The sequence below is a fragment of the Triticum dicoccoides genome, chromosome 1A (assembly GCF_002162155.2).
Source record: "Triticum dicoccoides isolate Atlit2015 ecotype Zavitan chromosome 1A, WEW_v2.0, whole genome shotgun sequence".
Classification (NCBI taxonomy): Eukaryota; Viridiplantae; Streptophyta; class Magnoliopsida; order Poales; family Poaceae; genus Triticum; species Triticum dicoccoides.
In genome coordinates, this window is record NC_041380.1 from 264,208,316 (window position 1) to 264,230,104 (window position 21,789).

The 21,789-nt window shown below is 45.0% G+C and overlaps 1 long non-coding RNA gene across 4 annotated transcripts; it reads right to left on the reverse strand.

Moving 5' to 3' along the window:
* Window positions 1-16,610: 16,610 nt before the first annotated feature.
* LOC119268129 lies at window positions 16,611-20,536 on the reverse strand. Of its 4 annotated transcripts, none has more exons than XR_005132943.1 (4): window positions 20,317-20,536; window positions 20,054-20,196; window positions 18,647-18,725; window positions 16,611-18,015 (listed from the first exon to the last, which is right to left on the reverse strand). It is a non-coding gene; the product is annotated as an uncharacterized LOC119268129 (long non-coding RNA). The 4 variants fall into 4 exon arrangements; XR_005132942.1 differs by adding an exon at window positions 18,832-18,954 and having other exon boundaries at window positions 16,611-18,725; XR_005132941.1 differs by adding an exon at window positions 19,428-19,471 and having other exon boundaries at window positions 16,611-18,725.
* Between the last annotated feature and the right edge of the window lie 1,253 nt (window positions 20,537-21,789).

Genomic DNA, 21,789 nt, shown 5'->3' on the forward strand with positions numbered 1-21,789 from the left:
CATTTCAACTCCTGCCATTTGTGCATCAGTGATTTTTGAGCCCTTCTGGAAGCACTCTTCTGCTTTCTACTGATTGCCAGTGATAGTGATCACTCCTCTGGGACCAGGCATTTTCAATTTGAGGTACACGCAACACGGTCGAGCCATGAAACGTGCATAGGCAGGCCTACCCACAATGGCATGATAAGCACTCTTTAAATCCACTACTTCGAATGTCAACTTTTCTTTGCGGTAATTCTTGGAATCACCGAAAAACACATCAAGGGCGATTTGGCTGAGTGATTCAGCCTTCTTGCCAGGTATAACGCCATGGAAACTCATATTACCTTCGCTGAGCTTGGACATCGGAATCCCCATTCCCTTCAAGGTTTCAGCATAAAGGATATTCAGGCCGCTACCACCATCCATCAGCACTTTAGTCAGTCGAGTGCCTTCAACAACTGGGTCGACCACCAACGCTTGCCTCCCAGGGGTGGCTATACGTGCTGGATGGTCAGACTGGTCGAATGTGATGGCAGTCTGGGACCACTTCAAATAACTTGGTGTTGCCGGAGCAACCATGTGTCACTTCTCTGCTGATAACTTTCAATCGACTTTTGCTCTCAACATCAGCAAAAATCATCAGAGTGGAGTTGACATTGGGAAAACCATCATCATCCTCTTCCTTATCCTCATCCTTGTCCAACTCCTTTTCCTTCTCCTTGGGTTGTTTCTCTCGGAACTGCTGGATCAGGAGTCGACACTACCGAGTGGTGTGCTTGGGATAAATCAGATTACCCTCTTCATCTTTCTTGGTGTGAATGTTACATGGCAAATCGAACACATCATTTCCGTCTTGATCTTTCACTTTCTTGGGATTCTAGGGCCCTTTGGACTTCCCCTTGAACTTTCCTTGAGCCACAACTAAAGCCTCACCAGGAGCAACTGGATCGGCCTTACGCTTCTGTTTCTGATTGGAAGTACCTCCACCGGTGTCCTGGGCGACTGTTTTGTGTTTGCCACTCCGGAGTCGGTCTTCCTCTTCGCCGTTAGCGTATTTGGTGACAATCTACATCATCCGAGTCAGGGACATAGCTCCCATCCGACCGAATTTCAGATTCAACTCCCGACACTTGACGCCTTCCTTGAAGGCACAAACTGCTTGGTGATGTGACACATTCTCCACTGTATGGTGTAACGTGATCCATCTTTGGATATAGTCTCTCAGGGTTTCATTCGGTTTTTGTACACAACTCTGCAATTCATTCAACCTCGCTGGTCGCTTGCAAGTACCTTCAAAAGTCCTAACAAACACTCGAGCGAGTTCCTCCCGACTGAATATACCGTCGGGTGCCAATTGGTTCAGCCATGCCCTGGCCGAGCCTTCCAACATCGCAGGAATGTGCTTCATGGCGACGTCATCATTGCCACCACCAATCTGTACAGCTACTCGGTAGTCTTCAAGCCAAGTGTCAGGCTTAGACTCACCCATAAATTTGCTGACTCCAGTCGCCAACCTGAAATTGGGAGGAATCACTGCAGCCCTGATGGCTCTGCTGAAACACTTGGGACTTGAAACATGCACTCTACTGCTAGTCGGATAATCTCTGTCATGGCCTTCTCTGTGTGCTCTATTCCTGTCAACCAGACCTTGAACGAGAATAGATCTCGCATCGAAGCCTGGCTCCCTTGGGTCGACTGGTATTCTTCGCTCGCCGCTGTGAGGGCGTTCGTCATCATGCCGACGAGGCACATATGACCCACTCCTCGGAGGAGGCGTGGGCACTCGATGTCGGTCATCGTGGCCGAGGTGGTGATCATATTGCTCATGGTTTCTGTACTGATCTTGCCTGTGACCATGTCCTTCATGCCGCGGGGGCGATCTTGGGTTGTGGGCCGACTGTACTGTATCTGCTACCACAGACCTGCTATGAATCCTATTTCGCGACTGAGACACTGCTGTGTTCTGTTCTCCAGCTGCTCGGAGCAAGGCCCAGATCTGCATCAAGCCCCTGCCTGCCTCAGATTGGGAAGGCTGGATTGACTCTGCTATTTGAGTTGCGGCTGTGAGATTTTGAATCGGAGTGCGGTATACCTGAGTTTGAGGCGGAATAAGCTGTCGTCGACTGGATTCAGGGATCCACTGCCGAGCACGCTCGTCGAGTGCATGCTGCAGGTTCTCCAGTCGAGTGCGCTCAGCCAAGTTGGCCAGGGGCGCTTCCTCCAAGGCCCGGGCCTCGGGAGTTTCTCCAACGATAGGAGTGTGAAGTGCATCCATGTTGCGGCGGCGAAGCTCTTCCCTCCGTTGCGAAGAAAGGGGCTCGGGGCGGTACTCCTCATGAATGCGCGACCGATCGCCGCCGCCATCACCACCGTCGTTGCGGGGGAAGCCAGGAGGATTGGGTGGTCCCTTGACCATCAAGACTTCTGTCGTGGATTGCTGCTATCGCACTCGGATGCGATCTCGATGGAGCCAGTCGACATGTCGAATGGGCCGTAGAGAGTTTCATCGGGCTCGATTGTCGCGACTTGAAAGGTGGCCGACTGGCGGGCCACCGCGTGTCTCACCCACCGCTAGAGCCGCGATCGACCGGAACGCTTGTGCCGGTGAGCGGCAGGGGATGAGGACGCCATAGGAACCGACCGATACTGGGTCGACGGTTGCCGGAGAAGGACGCCGCAGACGCACGCACGAAAGTGCGTCGCCCCGCGGACAGGGAGCGCATTGACGTTGAGTGGAGCTTCCTGGAGCCAGGCGGAGTCGTCAGCGATGAACATGAGCGCGCCGAGACGGATCTCGTGGCCCTCAACCAGTCCGCCGGCGGAAACCATGATGATGAGAATCGGAAAAATCGCAACTCCACCAAAAAGTCACTAAGACACCTGCCCCACGATGGGCGCCAACTGTCGTGGATCTAAGACTGACAGTAGAATGGGGGTAGGTATGAGGAGGCAAGATCCTAGCTATGGCGAAGTTGTACACACGAGTTTTACGAGTTCAGACCCTTCATGGAGGATAACGGCCCTACGTATCGGTTCCCGGAGGCGGTCGACTGGATTATGTATGTGTGTGTGTTTACAGGGGGTGCGACCCTTGTGCCATTGGAGGGGGGTGGCTTATAGAGTGCCCCAGGACCCCAGCCAGCCTACGTTACAAGGGGTTTAAGGTACATCAAGAGGGGGGCGTTACTGGTAATGCTAGCAATTAAGTGACATAAATGCTTATTAAGTCTATGGAGTAAACGTCCGACCGTTGTCGTGCAAAGTGACTTTAGGTCTTCTGTCTGTCGAGTGATAATTGTTGTGGTCGAGTGACTTTGAATCTTCCGAGTGGAATGCCTTGTAGTCGAGTGGATTATGCTATCCTTTGAATGCTTCTGGTTTTAAGATGGTGTCCTAGGGGAGGGTGTCTAGGTCAGGCCTATGACCCTACCGTAGGTGCATAGCTTCATCAGCGCCCCCTTTCCTTCTCTTCTTCTCTCCCTTCCTCTCCTACTCCCACTCCTACTTGGAAGGGGGAGTCCTACTCCCGATGGGAGTAGGACTCCTCATGGGGCAGGCCATAGGAGGCCGGTCCCCTCCCCCTCCTCCACTCCTTTATATACCGGGAGGGGGCACCCCTTGGAGACACAACAATTGATCATTGATCTTTTAGCCGTGTGCGGTGCCCCCCTCCACCATAATCCACCTTGATCATATCATAGCAGTGCTTAGGCGAAGCCCTGCGTCGGTAGCTTCATCAACACCGTCACCACACCGTCATGCTGACGAAGCTCTTCCCGGAAGCTCTACTGGATCGTGAGTTCGCGGGATGATACGTCTCCAACGTATCTATACTTTTTGATTGCTCCATGCTATACTATCTACTGTTTTGGACATTATTGGGCTTTATTATCCACTTTTATATTATTTTTGGGACTAACCTATTAACCGGAGGCCCAGCCCAGAATTGCCGTTTTTTGCCTGTTTTAGGGTTTTGAAGAAAAGGAATATCAAACGGAGTCCAAACGGAATGAAACCTTCAGGAACTTGATTTTCTCACCGAATACAACCCAGGAGACTTGGACCCTACGTCAAGCCAACTAACAGGAGGCCACGAGGTAGGGGGCGCGCTTGCCCCCCCCCCTCCCAGGCGCGCCCTCCACCCTCATGGGCCCCCTGTTGCTCCACCGACGTACTTCTTCCTCCTATATATATCCACGTACCCCCAAACGATCAGAACAGGAGCCAAAACCCTAATTCCACCGCTGTAACTTTCTGTATCCACGAGATCCCATCTTGGGGCCTGTTACGGAGCTTCGTCGGAGGGGGCATCGATCACGGAGGGCTTCTACATCAACACCATAGCCTCTCCGATGAAGTGTGAGTAGTTTACTTCAGACCTACGGGTCCATAGTTAGTAGCTAGATGGCTTCTTCTCTCTTTTTGGATCTCAATACAATGTTCTCCCCCTCTCTTGTGGAGATCTATTCGATGTAATTTTCTTTTTGCGATGTGTTTGTTGAGAACGATGAATTGTGGGTTTATGATCAAGTCTATCTATGAATAATATTTGAATCTTCTCTGAATTCTTTTATGTATGATTGGTTATCTTTGCAAGTCTCTTTGAATTATCAGTTTGGTTTGGCCTACTAGATAGACCTTTCTTGCAATGGGAGAAGTGCTTAGCTTTGGGTTCAATCTTGCGGTGTCCTTTCCCGGTGACCGTAAGGGCAGCAAGGCACGTATTGTATTGTTGCCATCGAGGATAACAAGATGGGGTTTTCTTCATATTGCATGAGTCTATCCCTCTACATCATGTCATCTTGCTTAAGGCGTTACTCTGTTTTTAACTTAATACTCTAGATGCATGCTGGAGAGCGGTCAATGAGTGGAGTAATAGTAGTAGATGCAGGCAGGAGTCGGTCTACTTGTCTCGGACGTGATGCCTATATACATGATCATACCTAGATATTTCATAACTATGCTCAATTCTGTCAATTGCTCAACAGTAATTTGGTCGCCCACCGTAGAATACTTATGCTCTCAAGAGAAGCCACTAGTGAAACCTATGGCCCCCGGGTCTATCTTTATCATATTAATCTCCTACTACTTAGTTATTTACTTTGCTATTTACTTTGCCTTTATTTTACTTTGCATCTTTATCATAAAAATACCAAAAATATTATCTTATCATATCTATCAGATCTCACTCTCGTAAGTGGCCCTATAGGGATTGACAACCCCTATTTGCGTTGGTTGCGAGGATTTATTTGTTTTTTGCAGGTACGAGGGACTCGCGCGTAGCCTCCTACTCGATTGATACCTTGGTTCTCAAAAACTAAGGAAAATACTTACGCTACTTTGCTGCATCATCCCTTCCTCTTCGGGGAAAACCAACGCGGTGCTAAAAGAGGTAGCACGGGACGTCACCGAGCTAAACGTGTGCTGAACTCGGAGGTGCCGTATGTTCGGTAGTGAGGATCGATCGATCGTGGAGACGTACGACTGCATCAACCGCATTATCATAACGCTTTCGCTTACGGTCTACGAGGTTACGTAGATGACACTCTCCCCTCTCGTTGCTATGCATCACCATGATCTTGCGTGTGCGTAGGAATTTTTTTGAAATTACTACGTTCCCCAACACCTTTATTCTAGTAGGGAAAGATGGTTTCTCAATATAAGCGGTAGGAACAATAGGATCAGCATTATAAGTGATAGTCTTTTCTTCAACTTTAGTAGGTTCAACTACTTTTACTTCAATGGGAGGATGATATTTAAGCCACTTCTCCTTAGGGAGATCAACATGAGTAGCAAAGGATTCACAAAAAGAAGCTACTATCTCAGAGTCAAGTCCATATTTAGTGCTAAATTCATGAAAAGCATCGGTATCCATAAAAGATTTAAAACAATCAAAGTTAGGTGTTATACCCGACTCCTTACCTTCGTTGATTTCCCAATCTTCAGAGTTGCGTTTAATTCTTTCCAGTAAATCCCATTTAAATTCAATAGTCTTCATCATAAAAGAACCAGTACAAGAAGTATCGAGCATGGAGCGATTATTGAGAGAAAGCTGAGCATAAAAGTTTTGAATAATAATTTCTCTTGAGAGGTCATGATTGGGGCATGAATATAACATTGACTTAAGCCTCCCCCAAGCCTGAGCGATGCTTTCTCCTTCGCGAGGCCAAAAATTATATATATAATTACGATCACAATGAACCAGATGCATAGGATAAAACTTCTGATGAAATTCCAATTTCAAGCGGTTGTAATTCCATGATCCAATATCATCACACAGCCTAAACCATGTCAATGTCTTCCCTTCAAAGATAAAGGGAAGACCTTCTTCGTGATAACATCCTCGGGCATACCTGCAAGCATAAATAATCCACAAACTTCATCCACATAGATTAGGTGTAAATCGGGATGCAATATTCCATCTCCTGTAAAAGGATTAGCTAGCAGTTTCTCTATCATACCCGAAGGAATTTCAAAATAAACATTTTCAGTAGGTTGAGGAGCAACTCTTTGCTCTACTGGTTGGGGTGAAGATACCCCGAACAAGCCCCTCAAAGGATTACTTTCCATAGTAACAAGTGATAGTAAATTTCAGCACACCATATCAATTTTTCCTTACCAAATTCCACCTACCAAAGGCGCTTCATTCCCCAGCAACGGCCCCAGAAAAGAGTCTTGATGGCCCACAAGTATAGGGGATCTATCGTAGTCCTTTCGATAAGTAAGAGTGTCGAACCCAACGAGGAGCAGAAGGAAATGATAAGCAGTTTTCAGTAAGGTATTCTCTGCAAGCACTGAAATTATCAGTAACAGATAGTTTTCTGATAAGGTAATTTGTAACGGGTAACAAGTAATAAAGGTAAATAAGGTGCAGCAAGATGGCCCAATCCTTTTTGTAGCAAAGGACAAGCCTGGACAAACTCTTATATAAAGGAAAGCGCTCCCGAGGACACATGGGAATTATCGTCAAGCTAGTTTTCATCACGCTCATATGATTCGCGTTCGTTACTTTAATAATTTGATATGTGGGTGGACCGGTGCTTGGGTACTGCCCTTACTTGGACAAGCATCTCACTTATGATTAACCCCTCTTGCAAGCATCCGCAACTACAAAAGAAGTATTAAGGTAAACCTAACCATAGCATGAAACATATGGATCCAAATCAACCCCTTACGAAGCAACGCATAAACTAGGGTTTAAGCTTCTGTCACTCTAGCAACCCACCATCTACTTATTACTCCCCAATGCCTTCCCCTAGGCCCAAACAATGGTGAAGTGTCATGTAGTCGATGTTCACATGACACCACTAGAGGAGATACAACATACATCTCATCAAAATATCGAACGAGTACCAAATTCACATGACTACTTATAGCAAGACTTCTCCCATGTCCTCAGGAACAAACGTAACTACTCACAAATCATATCATGTTCATAATCAGAGGGGTATTAATATGCATAAAGGATCTGAACATATGATCTTCCACCGAATAAACCAACTAGCATCAAGTACAAGGAGTGATCAACACTACTGGCAACCCACACGTACCAATCTGAGGTTTTGGGAGAAAGATTGGATACAAGAGATGAACTAGGGTTTGAGATGAGATGGTGCTGGTGAAGATGTTGATGGAGATTGACCCCCTCCCTATAAGAGGATCGATGGTGATGACGATGGTGACGATTTCCCTCTCCCGGAGGGATGTTTCCCCGGCAGAACAGCTCCGCTGGAGCCCTAGATTGGTTCCACCAGGGTTTCGCCTCGTGGCGGCGGAGTTTCGTCCCGAGAGCTTGCTTATGATTTTTCCAGGGCAAAAGACTTCATATAGCCAAAGATGGGCACCGGAGGCCTGCCAGGGGGCCCACGAGACAGGGGGGCGCCCCCACCCTCGTGGACGGTGGGTGGCCCCCTATGGTGCTTCCTTCGCCCAATATTTTTTTATATATTCTAAAAATGACTCCCGTGGAGTTTCATGACTTTTGGAATTGTGCATAATAGGTCTCTAATATTTGCTCCTTTTCCAGCCCAGAATTCCAGCTGCCGGCATTCTCCCGGTTCATGTAAACCTTGTAAAATAAGAGAGAATAGGCATAAGTATTATGACATAATGTGTAATAACAGCCCATAATGCAATAAATATCGATATAAAATCATGATGCAAAATGGACGTATCAGTACTCCTGACATAATTCCAGCTCTATAAGTTTCATCTCCTCGAGAAAAATATCAGAGAGAAAGTTTCATTTTGGTCTACGATACAGAGCCGCTTCCACCTAGTGTTCTTCTTCGGGAGTCATGATTTGGAGTATGTTCGTGGCTCAGGAGAGAGGGATTTGTCACCGTCGTCATCACCAACCCTTCTCCATCAACATTTTCATGATGCTCACAATCATGAGTAAGTAATTCCTTTGTAGGCATACTGATGGAGATGGATGAGATTTCATATGTAGTCGTGTCAATTTGTTAGGGCTTGATCCCTAGTATCCATTATGTTCTGAGGTTGATGTTGCTATGACTTTGCTATGCTTAATGCCTGTCACTAGGGTCCGAGTGCCATGATTTCAAATCTAAACATATATGCTTTCATGAATATATTTGAGATGTTGATCTTAACTGCAAGTTTTGTGCACCTGTTATCATTCTGAACCCTAGACCCCCAAGGTGACCATGAATTAGGATATTGACAGGGATGACTTTATCTTGAGGAGTTCATTAATTAATTATGTGCTAATGCTTTGTTTTGGTTCTCTATTAAAAGGAACACCTTGATTACCGTTAGTTTCCATTAGGACCCCGATGTCGCGGGAGGATAGGGCAAAAGATGTTATGCAAGTTCTTATCGCAACCTGAGCAAAGACAATCGTATTAAAACGTAGGCATGAAGTAGCGATGGATATTTGAATAGGTATTGTACAATGAGCATCGTATAACTGAAGTACCCCTCCCGCGTCCCACAAGCAACCGGGAGGGCCAACCCCAGCGCCGCCAAGGGTCTTCCCTTACTCCAATCTACCCCCTCACCACCGTCGGGCAAAGACCGGCCAGAGGCGGAAGGGTCTCATCTTTCCTCGTTTGTGGGTTGCTGGCACGGGCGGACGACCTTGGGCAATGGCGGCGTGCTGACAGCGGGGCGTTTTGGCGCACCAGCGAGTGGTGGCGGAGTTGCGCGCAACGCGCGCGACCATGTTGCTCCATCTTGCATGTGTGGTGGGATGCTTGTTCTGTGCATCCGTGGCAAGCTAGCTGCTCGATGTGGATAGGCATGATCCAGGCGCATGTGTAGCGGGTTGCACTAGCATCCACCAGTGGCTACACCTTGTATTAGAGGATGCTCTGTGTTTGGCGGGGCGTGCATGGTCTGGAGGCTGCAACGGTTGTGGTCTTCTGGAGGTGCCTGATTTTGGATCAGATCACATTTGCTTCCCCCTACTCGATGTGCTCCGCCATACGGATCTAGGTCATGAGACTTGCTGGTCCTCGATGCGGTTGGAGCTGGAGGTGGGGGATTTAGATCGAGAGAAATCCCTATTCAGCTCTGGTCTGCCGCGGCATTCGTCAAATCTCCTTCTACCTCCACCAAGCCATCGTTCTTCCGGGTGAAAGCCCTAACTTCAGTGGGCGATGATGGTGCCTTCGGCGTCATTCCCTTCTTGAAGGCGCCTCCTTGAGAGATAGCTGGCTGGTGGACATCATTGGGTTGGCGTTGAGGTGGTGCGGTGTGGCGTCTACCGTGTTAGTGATGACGGGTCTCGGTGGCGTGGCGTAACGGGTTCTCAGCGATGGACGTGTGTTGATGGATGCACACAGGATGGTGACGTTGTCTGGCATCGTGGTGGCGTCGATGGTAGTTGGGCCTGACAAGGTCAATGCGCTGATTTCTCCTAAAGTTGGGACGGTGGAAGATGGCGGCGGCGGATTCTGGAGCGTGTGCATGCGGTGCGCGCTCATGGTCGGTTGGTGCTCTCGGCTTGTCGGCGGGCAGTTTAGTGAGGCCACCAGATTAGATGGTGTGTGTTGGTGCGAGGTTAAGGGCATACCATGAAGTTAGTAGGTGTAGCGACATAGATTAGAAAGGTGGCTTCGTAATCATCCATGTAATTTTTTCGGTCTCTGTTGAATATGATAATAAAGATGGTTGTATGCATCGCTTAATGCAGAGGCCCATGGTCATCCTTCTTTTACAAAGAAAGTTACTACTGCCGATCTGTTTGCTACAAAATTGCTAATACTGTAATTATTTTGCCACAGCTATCACTATTATCATACTACTGTGTTACTAATAAATAGTTGTAAGAAAGTTATTCTTAGACATAATTGAATTGACAACTTAACTATTAAGGCTTATAAATACTTTTTGATTTCACTTGTGCCGAATCAATAAATTTAGATGAAATAATACCTTCAAAGACTATTACGATCTCCTACACTTATAGATCATCACCATGCAGGCCTACTAATGTTTGGAAACAACCAAACAACCCAAATCAAGAAAACCTGCATCCAGTGGGTCTGACGGGACTTAGGTGCAGGTAACTAAACACCTCCTATGATGCATGACCGTGCATGCAATACACACAGATAAGTCAACCGTACATGCATATCAGAACTAGCACTTCACTCCGCTCCATTGTGAGAGCACGTACGACAAAAATCACAGCAACAAGGAAAAAGGCTAGCGAAACGGACAAAATGATCATGACATCACCTTTTAGATGTGTTAGAAGGAAGAGAGATTGGTGGAATAATTGTTGTATTGCTTGAAGCTCGTGAGTATATATATATATATATATATATATATATATATATATATATATATATATATATATATATATATAAGTACAGTGATTTACTTGGAGTACAAGACAAGTCAGAATAAATCTTAGTCTATTTCATCTTTCCTAATAATTAATATACTCAACACCCCTCCGCAGTCACTACGCGCGGTAACGACGCAGACGGTGAGACTGGAGAAGAATCCGAAGGCAAGCCGACGGACACCCTCCCACAGTCGTAACGGTCGACGCATCACGCAAGTCGTGCCTGGAGTGGAAACCGACGAGGTTGCTCAAGCAAGGCGGTAGCCCTTTGTGCCGTTTGTCGAGGTAGCCGAGAGCGTAGGTGGTGTAGCCGTAGTCCAGGTAGCCGTGCGAAGAACACCGTGGTCGGTGTCGAGTCGGGGGTCACCGGTGTCGAGGTAGTCGCTGTGGAGCCGCGGAAGAAGAGCAGCGACGGCGGTGCTCGAAGTAGGCGATAATGAACCCGACAGCGTGACGAAGACCGGCGCGGACGGTGAAGTTCCCGCGAAGGGAGGCGGCGCGACACATATCACGTGGAGGTCAACGCGCGTGGACGGCGGTGGACCGCGGGCCGCGGCGTTACGGCCCGAAGGAGCGACGCAACGGCGGCGGGCAGGTCGGTGTGACGGCAGGGAAGACCTCGGGACGGTTGCAGAGATCGTGTGCCACGCTCGCTACAGCCCGACGAGGCGACGCAGCGGCAGCGCGAGGGTCAGTGCAACCTCTGGGACGAGCTGGAGCGGACAACCTCGGTGCGGCGGTTGACCGCGGGCCGCGGCACTACGTCCCGAAGGGGCGACGCAGCGGCAACGCGCGCGATATGGTGCAACCACGAGAACATCCTCAGGGCAGCGGCGAGGACCACGTGCCGCGGCGCTACGACCCGAAGGGGCGACGCAACGGCAGCATGGATCGGTGCAGTCACGGGGAGAACCACGGGATGGCGGCGCTGCGGCCTGATGGGACGACGTAGCGGCAACCCGTTGCTCGATCGATGAAGACGCATGAATATTTGATGACAACCTTTATGAAATTCCACGCAGTACGTTCAGTTAATCAGACCGAACGGGTGCGTTAGACAACAGGATGTTACAGCAGCAACCGGACATAGCAAGCATGTGGTCAAGCGAACCAACCTGTGATTGGATGGTTAGAGAGACGGTGGTATTCCCAGCCTACCAGGGTTCAAATCCTGGTGCTCGCATTTATTTCTGAATTTATTTTAGAATTTTCGGCGATGCGCATTCAGTAGGAGGAGACGTTCCCATCAACGACAAGGTGCCTACGATGACTTCGTAAATTTCAAGATGATATGCCTCTTCAGTCTTTCAAAGATGTTCATAGAGATAGAATATGTGTGTGCGTTCATACGGATGAGTGTATGCGTATGTATATGAGCGCTTGTGTGTACTGATGTTAAAAAAAAAACACTTGTGGTCAAGCATCGTGAAGGATCACTTGACATGCAACGAGCAGCCAGCAAGCCACGAAACTTGCACGGCCGGTCAACATGCATAACACGACCACGCGGCCTGGCTGCATTGGCAGGCGGCCAGCGCGCTAATCACGCCCGCACGGGACGTGCGAGTGGCCGCACGCGAAGCGGCCAGCCCAACGAGCCAGCGCAAGACTGCGCGAGCCATCGCCGTACCAGCGCCCGCAATATACGTCCGAAGGACCGTGTGACAGTCTATCCCGTCGGAGCTGATGAAGATGATGACGAAGTAGCAGCGTGCGTCGTAGATGACAAACGGCGGCGGGCGATGCAAGCCGATCTAAGATTAAAAAACCAAAAAGAATTGTTGATTAAGACAACCGGCAAGAGAGAAAAAATTCCGGATAAGCGATCGGTGAAAAAGACTCTCTAGGGCAGCCGGTCAACACGACCGGCGGATGAATCCTAGATACGGGCGGCGCGGCCCCGGGCGACAGTCATGGAGGCTGACCGCCCCGGGGCGGCGCGCGGGTGCGGAAGCGGCTAGGGTTTAGAACCCGGAAACTGATACCATGTTAGAAGGGAGAAAGAGATTAGTGGAATAGTTGTTGTATTGCTTGAGCCTCGTGGAAGTACAGTGATCTACTTGAAGTACAAGACAAGCCAGAACAAATCCTAATTTATCTCATATTTCTTAATAATCAATATACTGAACAAGATGAGACTCAATTAAGTCTCATCGACATGTGCCGTAGATAGACCCATTTTTGTTGTAATGTGTTTTAGATTACATTCATGGAAAAACTCTCACACAGAGGATAGCAAAAATTAGTATACATCTCCCATGGTAATTGTGGCATTTTTACCCAATTTGTTTGTGTACTGTTCATTTCTATTTTGTACATGTTTTTTAATGGCATTTCCCAATCATAATTAGTTGCCATGGCAATTCTGGAAATATGCCATGTGTGCATTATCATACTTCATCCGTCTCAAAATAAATGTCCCAACTTTACATTAACTTTAGTTTAAAGTTGTATTAAGGTTTCAAAAGAGACGAAAATTCCTACACAAACGTACTAGTAGCTTGATTATTGGAGTAGATTTCCAACGTAGCCAGCAGGCGCCTTCCAAAGCTAGGGTTCTTTGCCTCCCATCGACGCCGGCGCCGATCCGTCCCGTCTCCGGTGGCCTTAGGGCCATGGAGGCGGAGTGGATCTCGGGCCTTGCCGGTGGGAGGGCTTCGTTTTCATATCTTTTTTCGAACTTTGTTAGGGTTTGTGTCCTGATCAGGAAGGCGAGACGACGACGGCTCCCTGAAGATGAAATAAAAGTCTCCCGTCTAGTCCCTGTTCCGGTGATGCGTGTAGTATCATCGGTGGGCGTGTGGAGGTGTGTCTCTGACGAATCTGTCTTTGGTTGATTTGCTCGGATCTGTTCGTCGTTCGTCTTCGTTCATGTGTCTTCAGGTTGGATCCTTTTGATCTACACTCTTCATCCGCGGAGTTTGCTATTCTGGTGCGTTGATTCTATGGGACCTTAGCACGACGACTTTCCGACTGTCTACTACAATAAGGTTTGCCCGGCTCGGGTGAGGGAGGGGCGATGACAGCGGCGCGCCTTCGGCTCGCTTCAGTGTTTGTAGTCGTCGCTAGATGGTCTACGGATCTGGATGTAATTTTTATTATTTCTAGAGTTCGTTGTACTACCATGATTGAAGATGAATAGATTAAAAGTTTTTTCGTAAAAAAAGACACTTATTTTGGGACAGAGGGAGTATATATTAAGAGTATTTTTTGCCATTCTTCTTTAGGAATCAAAATATTATTAAAACTTACCATTTATTAAAAAATAACACCATGCCGAATTGTAAAATAGTTTGTTCTACTCCAATGAAATTTTTTTGTTTTCATTACTTTTTTCTCAGTTTTTTTTGCCATCGTCTTATACAAAACAATGGCAATTTAGGATCTGATGGCAAATTAGTAACATATTTTCTTTTGTAAAGTGACATGCAAATTTTTGACAAAACCACATGGCAAATTTCTTAGGTAATTTTTTGAAAAGTGAAATAAAAAATGTCAAAATTGTATTTGCCATGTCACTGTTACAACTTTTGCCATGCCACAACCACACTTTTTGCCGTGGAAAATTCGTTAAACTTTTTGCCATGGCAAAAAGCTAAAACCTGTTGCCATGCAAACCTACAAATAGTTTTTGTAAAATCGTTTTTGCCATGATCTCTTTTCTCATGGTCACATGAAAAAATCATAATATTTTTTTGTTTGTAAAGATGGCAAATTTAGGTCTTTCAAAACACTTTTTCCCAAAACATGGCAAATTGTTTAAAAATAAGAATAGAGAAACTACTCCATATAAGATTTCATGCCACACACGTGGCAACTTTTAAGTTTTTTTTCTTCTTATGGTCACATGGTAATTTCAAAGCACCATTCTACAAACACATGGAAATTCTCATGAATTTGTTTTCTATGTGATGAGGCAACGATATGAACTTTTTGATCTGCACATATGGCATTTTTTAAAACCATTGTATTTTTTTACAATGCCAATTTCAGGTATACAAAAAAGAGGCCACATGGCAAAAAAAATAACACGCAAAGGTTGTGTCAACAAAACCATGATATGTTCTTTTCTGTTCTCTTGTTTATTGTGTTTGGAACATTTTAGTGCACACTATGCCTTGCTATTTTTCTATTTCGCTCTTGCTTTATTTTGAAAGAAAAACAGTTACCTGGGTTTCTGGCCCAACAACGGAGATCACGTTGGGTTTGCGCTGGAGCGAAGCACTCCCTATAAGCTACTAGTAGACTGCCCGTGCGTTGTCACAGGCCAAAAATATATATGTAAACAATGCTCATTTTTCTTCCTACGAACAAGCACATTGCACACGATGTCCAACCACCCCACAAACACAACTACACAAGCATGTTCTTCTCTCTATTCCGACAAACACCACACACCCTTTTAGCCGCTCTTTTCCATCCAACTTTTTGTCCATCACCTTATGTGTCCATACATCATTCATTATCTTAATCTATTGCCCCTTGAATCTGCATTTAGCTTTCATGTCGTTATTTTATTGTCTCACTTTACTATGTACGTCGTGCAACATGGTACACCCCAATGGTGAGATATTAAATAAGGTGCCATATATGGACATGGAAACATTATTTCCACCATATGTTCATTCAGAAGTTGATTATGAATAATGTTGTGTTTGCTTCCAGCCTCCACACGGGCTCTTCTTCCATCTTCATCAAAGATGTGTCTCCATCACTTCACCTCCCCAAGACTTCTTATGTAACTCAAATATGCATACAACAATGTTGGATATCCATTTCGTATTCCACGAGCCCTCCTGCTTCTCTTTTGTCATTGTGTCACCGTTCTGCCATGTCAGCACCTTACTCCAAAATCCGCCTATGTTTCACTCTGCTCCAAATACTCCCGTGTGTTCTCCTCCTGCCATTACCCCCTACCACCATCGATCCAACGGTGTCTCCTCACACAACGGGCGAGGGCTATGGTGCCTCCACTTGCATGAGGCAAACTCTGGCGGGCATGAAAATGTATCCAACATGCCTATGCATCTCGGTCGTCGGATAGCAAAAAATAATCATGTATTTCATCCACGAATTAATACAGCAAATAAGAAACTATCCGAGGTAACCACAACAAGGTCCTAAGTTTTCCCCATGGACATAGTGAAAGAATCTAATCACTTGAAACCTAGACCATACGATAGACCACCACCTACAACAAACTGGGGAATCATTTGTATAGCCCTCTTATAGTAATAGTTGGATGCCCATGCATTGCCACAGAACACGAAACTTAAAACATCAAAACCAATGATCAAACAACATGTATGTCACATGCGACCTATGACCGTTGTGATAAATATCACCTTGAAGCACATCCTTGCTAGTACATCCTTTTCTATATGAACTCTGTTGTGATACATTACTAAGATGTCGTCCTTTTCATTACCTCTCTATGCCTCTCAACTCCCCATCTGGGTCCATCGATGTTTTTTTCTCATCATATGCTTCACCCTGCCTAACATTGCCATCTTAACCAACAAGAATTGTATATGATAACGGATGTTAGTGCATCAAGTGGCATAATCCCACAAGGTATTTGCTAGGGTGGCACTTCCAACAAAACACATGGCACATTATAAATTAATGTCAAATAATTGTAGTTATATATTCACCTAGTCACTTATGCTATCAGACAACTATGATCAACAAGGAATGTGCATGGTTAGTGCTACAGATAATAAAATGATAAACGTTGGACACATACACAGAAAATTTATATCGTTTGAGGAAGGCAAAGGTTGTTTAAGTATCGTCAAGCATGTCAAGATGACATCAATACAAATATCCATAATTTGGTCCCAACACCCAATATCTTTCACACATAGGTGTATCATTCCATTTATAGATAGGAGAGAATACAGGTTTTTCTGTGGTTACCCCAAAGACGTGCACAACGAGAATGGCGCCTTCAGGGTTACCGATGAGCATATGAGAGGGGGTTGCTCAACCCCACCAGAAGATGATCAGGTTACAGTGATAATTCTATCTAGTCCCTTGACGCCATCGCGTGCCCAACGCATGGCTTCGTCCTTGATGGTGCTAAGAAGGTGTGAGTTGGACGGTTGCAAGCCATCGAAGATGGCTGCATTCCTGTGCTTCCAAATGAACCAAGCTGTGATGATCACGAGAGAGGCAAAGCCCTTGCGCTGCTGAGGCGGGGCCACGGCGGGCCACTCCAGCCACCAGTCGAAGAAGGTGGTCTGGACGTCCGGGATGGGCGGCGGTAGTCGACACCAAGACTTGACCTCGTGCCAGGTGATCCTCGAGAAGACAAAATCAATGAGGAGGTATTGCAGGGATTCTTCTTCCTTAGAGCATAAGCAACAGACGGGTGGGTGCTGAAGACCATGCTTGGCCAAGCGGTCCGCCGCCCAACAACAGTTTTGCGATGCAAGCCAGAACTTCACATTTAGCGGAGCCTAGCTGCGCCAAATGATCTTCCAGAATGACGCCGTCGTGGATCCAAGGATGACGAATATTATGAGACTTTAGCCAGAATATTAAGAAAATTTTAATTGATCATTACATATCATTTTCCAGTAGACCCTATTTTCAAGAAGCACTGTGGCTGTTTACACTGAGATAATATCTGGATACTATAACAATGTACAAAGCAGACCTCAAACTTAATGTAAGTTAAATATAGTATTAAAAACACAAGAAATAGTGATAGAAATTATACTCTTGTTTACCTGAGGTATTAATAAGCAATTGGAAGTTGGATTTCTAGAGCCTGCATTCACAATTCTAACCTCGAAAGAAAGAACAAAGAAGAAAACAATGGGTGGACCATGAGAGAGTAACATAAAAGATTTGTACCACAACTTTCAAACATGATATGTTAGTTGCTCACAAAGGCAAACTCAGTAGTGTACAGAAATGGTCAAATGACCATAATCAACTAATCAATAACCAAGACAAAAGAACAAAGTAAATCAGTTACAAACTTCCTAATTATTACTGTATGAATTATGTTTGGTTAAAGCTCATGGTCCTGTGTGCCACAAATAATGACATGTAAGAGACCATTAAAAAAACACAAATACTTAAAAGATCGTAATCAACCTGTGTACGAGTGCAACCGGTCTGTCTTGTCCCAGAGAGATGCCCATGCGCGTACCCAGCTCAATAGAATTTTCCAGAGAAAATATTGTACACGAAGACAGCTACTTCTACTTGGTCCAGTCAGTCATGTGTTGTTGGGTATAGTCAGTACTCAATAATCATTTGAAAAGAAAAAGATAACAATCAGGCGCTGTAATGGCCGATGGGACTTTCTTCTATCATAAGACTAACTTTCTTGTATGAAGTTGATATGCGTTTGAATTTTCATGGCGTACCATAGAAGATCAGATAGCTAGTTCTCAGAAAATAAGAATGACAAAACATATACTCAGTTTATTTGTTTATTTATTAAGGAAGCTAAGATGCTACTACATGACTAATTACTGAAATAATCAAGCTGCTACTAAAAGTTCAATTGCAAACGTATGACAATCTGCTTTTGGGTCACTCTTCTTTGTGAGACTTTTTTTCATGCTAAATTTTCTATGTCTGCCGCTTCAGGCCAAGGTGCTATCCTTCAAACTTGGGTTTGCCGTGTGGCTAAGTGTCTTGTCCAGCGGCTCGGCCGCATAGGAGGGCATTCTTGGGGATAAGGAACTTGTCATCCTCTCATTATCAGGAGGTATGCCAATTTTTATTGTAGTATTTCCCAAAGCCGTATTGTAATTTTAACAAATTAAACACAACCCAATCTTCTTGATTGTCAAGCGTTTTCATAAGAGAACATAGTACCCATACCTGAACATTATACCGTGAAACGCCATCCCTCAAGTTGTAGATTTGTCTACTTGCCAGCAACCATTTTCCTCCATTTAGTCTGCACAAAATTTAGGATTCGCTCAGATTCAAATCACGGAAAGTAAAGCCACAAAGACAGGAAATCGCTCCCATATACTTGAAACAAAGGTTGCGCATATGCATACCCAACGCTACCACAGGGAATCAAATTCAGTTGCTCACGAACTTCATAAGATGGCTAGAATGTATGGTAGTTGTGAGTGGGTGGAAGTACTCCTAGTGAGCTGCTTCCCCTCCTTTCATCTGATCTGATATTAAATAAAGAGGGGTTTCAATTTCAAAAAGTAAAAAATAACAGGGTACTAATTGTTGGGCGGGCGGGGGATGTGGAGGCGGTGTAAACTAACTGTCGGTGCTCTCAAATGATATTTTTTAACTTTGAGCTGATGATCATTTTTTTGTGGGAACTAATAATAGTAGTTTACACAAAAAATAGTAGTTTACACATCAAACAGAATCTGAGCCAAAATCATAAAGTCCCTGCTGAACCCTGTGTTCAAATCAGAACTGACACCAGACATCAATGATCTGAAAATACCTATGAAACGCCATGGCATGGCTTAGCCTAACGGTTCTAGATACTATCAGTAAGAAAAGAGATGTATTATAACATTACCTGACCAACAGTTCCACAAATAAGCTGTACATGACTGACAGGTGCAAATATACTACCTCTTATATTTAAGAACAGAGGGTGTACAATAAAATAGTAAGAAACAACCTTCTTTTACGCCCAATATACTACTCCCTCCGGTCCTTTTTACTCTGCATATTAGAATTCTCTGAAGTCAAACTTCACAAAGTTTGACCATATTTATATGAAAAAATATCAACATCTGCCATGCTAAAGTTATACAATATGAAACTTTAAGTCATGACACATCTATTGATATTGATTTCATATTGTGAATGTTGGTACTTTTTTCTATAAAGTTGATCAAACTTTACGAGGCTTGACTTCAGTCAAATCTTATATGCAAACTAAAAAGGACCGGAGGGAGTATCGTTTTAGAAATGCACTCCATATTGTGAGTTGAATCACCTTTTAAACATGCAGAGATCATAAATGCTAGTAGGCTAATATTTCCTTGCGACTCGGCTTCTGTTGTTTTAAATGACAAATATGTAGTCATTTTATTGGCTGGGAAATTTTATGGCAGTCTGAAATGACTCATTTTACATCATCCCTTCTTTTTTTGCGGGAACATCATCCCTTTATCTGCAATGATCTAAACTCCTTTTGCTGAAACTCGTAGCAAGATGGTAGTCTGGAATTCATATGAATAAGGCAATGCTCTAAACTCTATTTGCTGAAATTCATAGGAATATGTGTATGCCTCTGCTTACCTTTCATGCATTAAAATAAAGGAGGCTCGTCCAGACGCGGAGGTGATTCTTCCTTACTTCTCGCGACGGTCTACTGTCAGCCACTTGATTCCTTCTTGCCGTAGTACTTACTATATATGCACGCACGCGGTGGTTCTTCCTTACTTCTCGCAATTCAAATGTTTGGACGAGAGATTTCAGCGCAAGGCAGTGAGATACGCCAAGTTACGCATGCAAGATGTTCGACAGAAAGTGAAGTTAACGGAACAGAGTAGAAGATGCACCTTGATACCGGGGAATGACATGCCGAGCTCCTCCTCGGGGATGACGACGGGCCACTTCTCCCCGGCCTCGCGGAAGACCTGCTCGGTCTCGAGGAGGCGGCCGCGGGCGAGGATCTGGTCGCGCATGCCCTGCGCAGTGGCGCCGTCGGCGGCGACGAAGGCCTCCTCGGCTCCGTTGAGCTAGGTGACGTGGATGCGCGGGGGCGGCTGGGCCTTGGGGTCCTTGGCTGCGGCCCTGATGGCGTGCGTTGCTACGCCCGTCTATTTTGAATGTTTTATGATAAAAAGAGATGATTTTTCTGTAAATACATGAAGACAAGATAAATTATAGAAAATGCTAAAATAGACTAAAATGGTTTGTTTCATGAATGTTTTCCTTTTTATGAAATATACTCCTGTGAGTAATAAATAATAACCTGAATTTGTCAGGATGCTCCTTAAGTTAGGATGAAAATTCTTCATCAAAAAGGTTGTCGGTATTAACCACACCAAAAGCCAAAACAGGCCACAAACTCTGTAATTTGGTAAGATCTTCGCTGAACATACATTCTTAGGTATCCATGGCAGGGAGCAACACAGTATGCCAGTGGCAATCATAATAAGGGCTCCATTTGGATCATTCTCAGATAGGAGCATTATTGGGACCTGATTACACACAAGAACTACCATGTTGGCGCGCGGTGCGACGCCTGTCGTTTTTTGGGTTAAATGGTAGAATATTCTCTAATTATATGAAGTCATAGTGCAATGAAGTTAAATTCGTATAGACTGACTTGAAAAGCTTAACTAAAGGTCAATTTAAATTTGCAGCAGGGCCATGCAATGACATATGTCATGGACATGCACACAAATTTAATCTTTACATGCACCTTTAATCATACAATGAGGCTTCAACGATTGAGGGCACCCAATTTAATTTATCTGGTCAGAGAAAAACTATAATTTTTTTAATGGGTACAACAAACAGACCATCATCTGATTCTATTTTCTTGCTATTAATTTGGATCAACTAATTTGTGAATCAGGCTTCAACCAAGTATACTGATAAAGTGATTTCATAAATGCTACATGTATATTAATTCAAACAACAATGTTTAAAAGGACAAGATTTAATAGAGAACACATTTATGCTATAAATTCTTCTTTTTTGCTTTCTAAGAGGATTAAGTAATTCTAGTATAGTCATGAACCATGTGACAGAATTTGAAAACATGTATGTCAGAAAGCACCTAGAGCTTGGAATCAAAACAAGGATAGGAGTTGTGCTTCCTGAAAACTTGGGAGATTATGGTTGATGAGTACACGAACCGCAATCTCACTTAGCTTGTCGAAGATATGCACCTTGTATTCCTTGGATCTGACCATCATTAGAACACAATAATGGGAAAGCACTTCAGAAAATGTAGTAGCAGTTTTGGTGCTCTCACTCTGTAGCGACCAGACCTCAAACGGTCCAATCTCTGTGCTCCGGTG